Below are 5228 nucleotides of genomic sequence, written 5' to 3'. Positions count from 1 at the left end.
CGGTCCCTCTCCGGCTTCCGTTGCCGCCGGAAGCGGCTCTACTCGGAATTCAGAAGTCCTTACTTCGGAACAGCAGTTGTAACCTTTGTCGAAGCCGTACCCACGTTGCTGTGCGTGGATGAATAATCGCTTTTACAAATCACTTCCCTTCCTAGAAAGTAAATTACTGCAACTCTGGGGCCGTGAGTGGCCTCCGTGAGTACGCTCAAGGGAAAGTTAAACGGGGAAATGTGGGAGAAATAAGTCCTTAAAACACATAACTTCCAAAAAGGGGGAAATGCAAGGGACGGCGGTGATAGAGTTAGTGATGAGGGAGGAGCGCTTTCTCTTTTAAAAGTCGCCTCCTGTGGGTGGCATTTGAAGTGGTAAAGCTAGAGTGGGCCCCAATCCCAGTTCATCCCCAGCTGTGTACTCGGGGACCTTATGTAAACTCCCTGTGCTGCAGTTTTGCAATATGGTAATAATACTGGAGTGGGTAGCCATCCATTCCCTTCTTTAAGGGATCTTTCTGACCCAGAGATCGCACCTGGGTCTCCTGCATTGCAGACAGATTATTTACCGACTAAGCCACCAGGGAAGCCCTGGTAATGGTGGTGGTTTCGTCCCTAAGTCGTGTCCAACTCTTGGAACCCTGTGGACTGTAGCCTGCCAGGCTCCTCTGTCTATGGGATTCTCAAGCAAGAATACTGAAGTGGGTTGCCATTTCCTTCTCCAAGAGATATTCCCGACCCGGATGTTAAACTCAGGTCTCCTGCATTGCAAGCATTTTTTTTTACCAACTGAACTATGAGGGAAGCCCCATGGTAATAATAGTAACTGCTTAGTAAGATAGCAGTAGCAAGAAGGTTCATAAAGTAGCTGGTTCAGAAGGGTTTGCTGTTGTGGTTATTAGCTGCCTCCCAGAACATTTCCACACCTTGATTGGACGTTGTATTCTGGCTTGTCACCTTGACCTCAACAGCCACTATTCTCAAGAGTCTTAAGTATTGTTTTATTTCTGTCCTCAAGGTCTAACACTACCCTGGGCTAATGATGTAGGTATAGAAGAGTTTCTTACTGTTACCTGCTTTCTCCCTCCCTAGTGTGGACTCCTAACTCATGCCCCATCCCCTTTGTTTTTGTCTCCCCAGTGTCACCACAAAGATGTGTAGGCAGTGTTGCTGAATGATTGAGTGGAAACCGCTGTCTGGAAAATCTATTTAATGAACCTAACACACTTGAAAACTACTGAAGTGTGTTTCAGTTTGCATCATTTTACTTACCTTTCACACTCACTGAAGTGCAATTTCTGTAAGAAATTCTTTGCTCTCTCTGCCTTGCCAATTAGTTAAGAAGTAGAAATTGATTGGGAGAACATCAAAGTAATGGTCATATCATTCTCCCTGATATTAAAGTGAAAATAACCAATACGTTTCTGATCATGAAGATATGCATACTAATGTGGAAAATTCAAGCAGTACACCAAAACATAGAAATTGGAAGGAGCAAGGAAGGAAGGAAATGAGAAAGGAAATAGAATGAGGGCAGTTAAATAGGCACCAACCTGAAAAAGTCAAAGCTGGAAACTTCTGAACAACGAAATAATGGAGTTATTAGACTATAACTCAAAATAACAAATGAGGGACAGGGAGAAATCCTCCTTATAGAATAATTCCATGTTTATTAACTTCAACTATGAGTTAAAGCTTAGTTCCCACCTCCAATCCCTTGGGTGTGGCCTGGACTTAATGACTTGCTTCCAAAGAACAGAATATGGAAAGGAAAAATAGTACCTTCATAACAGAGAAATCTGGCAGACACCACCTTAACCAACTGATCAAGGTAAACATCAGTAATGTCATGGTTGATATCACATACCCCCTGAAATGATGTGATAAGGACACTACATCTCTGTAATATTTGTCCCCAAAACCCAAAACCGTACTACAATCATGGGGGAAACATCAGACAACCAAAATTAAAGAGCATTCTACAAAATATCTGAGCAGAATTCTTCAAAGTTGTCAAGGGCATGAAAAAGAAAGACAAGGAAAGTATGACAGATCTGAAGAATAAGGAAACGTAATGACTGAATACAATGTGGGGTCCTGTATAGAGTCCAGGAACACAAAAGCACACTAGTGGAAAAACTTGTGAAATCTAAATAAAATCTGTAGTTAATTGTAATACCTCAGTGTTAATTTCTTAATTGTCACAAACATATCACAATATGTTAACATTAGAGGAAACGGAGTGAAGGACAGTCAGGAACTATCTACTCTTTGCAAATTAAAATTTATTTGAAAAAACAATTTTGAAAATTTTTTGATTTTGACACTCAACTTGCAGGATCTTAGCTCCCAAACCACAGACCAAACCCAAGACCCCTGCAGTGAAAGCCCAGAGTCCCAACCACTGGATCACCAGGGAATTCCCTAAAAAGATTTCTTTATAAATTTTCCCCCTTTGTAAAACAGTTCAGTCACCTGCATTTATCAGATGCTACCCTCTCCTGGGCTTCCTTGGTGGCTCAGTGGCAAAAAATCCGCCTGCCAATGCAGCAGACATGGGTTTGATCCCTGGGTTGGGAAGATTCCCTGGAGAAGGAAATGGCAACCCACTCCAGTATTCTTGCCTGGAAAATCCCACGAACAGAGGAGCCTGGCAGGCTACACTCCATAGGGTCACAAAGAGAAGGACATGACTTAGCGACTAAACCCCTCTCCCAGCATCATGACATTTCATATTCAAGTTCTCTGACTAGACGTCTAGCTCAAGTTCATGATGATAATATTGATTTAATGTCTGATGTTCTTTCTAATGTAAATTTGAGACTGTATTTACTTTAAGAAGAAGGGACCATGCAAAGGATAGCATTTCTTTTCTATTTAATTCAATGCTGACATGTATGTTTGATAAATAAATATGCATGAACTTGGGTCAGGATAGTTTCTAAACAGTGATATAAGGTTCTTTTACCATAGACAGATTTAGCTCCATTTTATAATAAAAATCCTTGGTTGTAAGACATGTTTGGAGCAGGATACCTGGTCATCACACCACAGGTAGACTGTAATTAGGGCTTCCCTGGTGGTTCAGACAGTAAAGAATCTGCCTGCAAAGAAGAAGACCTGTGTTCAATCCCTGGATTGGGAAGATTCCCTGGAGAAGGGCATTGCAACCCATTTCAGTATTCTTGCCTGGAATCCTCATGAACAGAGGAGGCTGGCGGGCTACAGCCCATGGGGTTACCAGGAGTCAGACATGACTGAGTGACTAAGCACAGCACACAGCACAGAGTATAATTAAGAGAACATTAGTGTAGACCAGGAGAGATAGTAGTTTGGGTTAGAGTGATGGAAGTGGTTAGAGTAGAAGGATTTAAGAAACTGAATTGTGATGGATTGTCAGTGGGGTGGGGGGAGGGCTTCACACCTTGCATAACTGATGGATGGCAGTTCATTTCTAAAGAGATTTCCAGGTCAGAACAATTCCTTGTCTAGACAATGTGCTGGATGGCATTATCAATTTTGCTCTTTGTGTTTCTCTTTTGTAGCTGTCATGCAGACCTTATTCTTGGTTAATTGTTTCCTTACTTTTGTACATGACTCATATTTCTTTTTTAAAAAACCTCTATTTTGTATTGGGGTATAGCCGATTAACAAACAATGTTATGATAATTTCAGGTGAATGGTAAAGGGACTCAAACATGCATATACATGTACCCATTCTCACCCAAACTCCCCTCTCATCTAGGCTGCCACACAACACTGAGCAGAGTTCCCTGTGCTATACAATAGATCCTTGTTGGTTATCCATTTTAAACATAGCAGTGTATATATGTTCATTCCAAACTCCCTGACTGTCCCTGCTCTCCATCCTTCCCCCAGCAACCATAAGCTTGATCTCAAGGTCTGTGAATCTGTTTCTGTTTTGTAAGTTCATTTGTATCCTTTCTTTTTAGATTCCACATATAATAGATGTCATGTGATATTTTTTCTTCTCTGACTCCACTCGGTATGACACTCGCTATGGAACAACAGACTGGTTCCAAACAGGTAAAGGAGTATGTCAAGGCTGTATATTGTCACCATGCTTATTTAACTTATATGCAGAGTACATCATGAGAAACACTGGGCTGGAAGAAGCACAAGCTGGAATCAAGATTGCAGGGAGAAATATCAATAACCTCAGATATGTAGATGACACCACCCTTATGGCAGAAAGTGAAGAAGAACTAAAGAGTCTCTTGATGAAAGTGAAAGAGGAGAGTGAAAAAGTGGGCTTAAAGCTCAACATTCAGAAAACTAAGATCATGGCATCTGGTCCCATTCAGTCAGTCAGTTCAGTTGCTCAGTCGTGTCCGACTCTTTGCGACCCCATGAATCGCAGCACACCAGGCCTCCCTGTCCATCACCAACTCCTGGAGTTCACTCACACTCACGTCCTTCAAGTCAGTGATGCCATCCAGCCATCTAATTCTCTGTCGTCCCCTTCTCCTCCTGACCCCAATCCCTCCCAGCATCAGAGTCTTTTCCAATGAGTCAACTCTTCACATCAGGTGGCCAAAGTACTGGAGTTTCAGCTTTAGCATCATTCCTTCCAAAGAAATCCCAGGGCTGATCTCCTTCAGAATGGATTGGTTGGATCTCCTTGCAGTCCAAGGGACTCTCAAGAGTCTTCTCCAACACCACAGTTCAAAAGCATCGATTCTTCGGCGCTCAGCCTTCTTCACAGTCCAACTCTTACATCCATACATGAACACAGGAAAAACCATAGCCTTGACTAGACGGATCTTTGTTGTCGAAGTAATGTCCCTGCTTTGGAATATGCTATCTAGGTTGGTCATAACTTTCCTTTCAAGGAGTAAGCGTCTTTTAATTTCATGGCGGCAGTCACCATCTGCAGTGATTTTGGATCCCCTCAAAATAAAGTCTGACACTGTTTCCACTGTTTCCCCATCTTACTTCATGGCAAATAGGTGGGGAAACAGTGGCTGACTTTATTTTTTTGGGCTCCAAAATCACTGCAGATGGTGACTGCAGCCATGAAATTAAAAGACGCTTACTCCTTGGAAGGAAAGTTATGACCAACCTAGATAGCATATTCCAAAGCAGAGACATTACTTTGCCAACAAAGGTCCGTCTAGTCAAGGCTATGGTTTTTCCAGTGGTCATGTATGGATGTGAGAGTTGGACTGTGAAGAGAGCTGAGTGCCAAAGAATTGATGCTTTTGAACTGTGGTGTTG

This window comes from Bison bison, unplaced genomic scaffold, assembly GCF_000754665.1.
Source record: "Bison bison bison isolate TAMUID 2011002044 unplaced genomic scaffold, Bison_UMD1.0 scf7180017864166, whole genome shotgun sequence".
NCBI lineage: Eukaryota > Metazoa > Chordata > Mammalia > Artiodactyla > Bovidae > Bison > Bison bison.
This window is presented reverse-complemented; position numbering follows the sequence as displayed.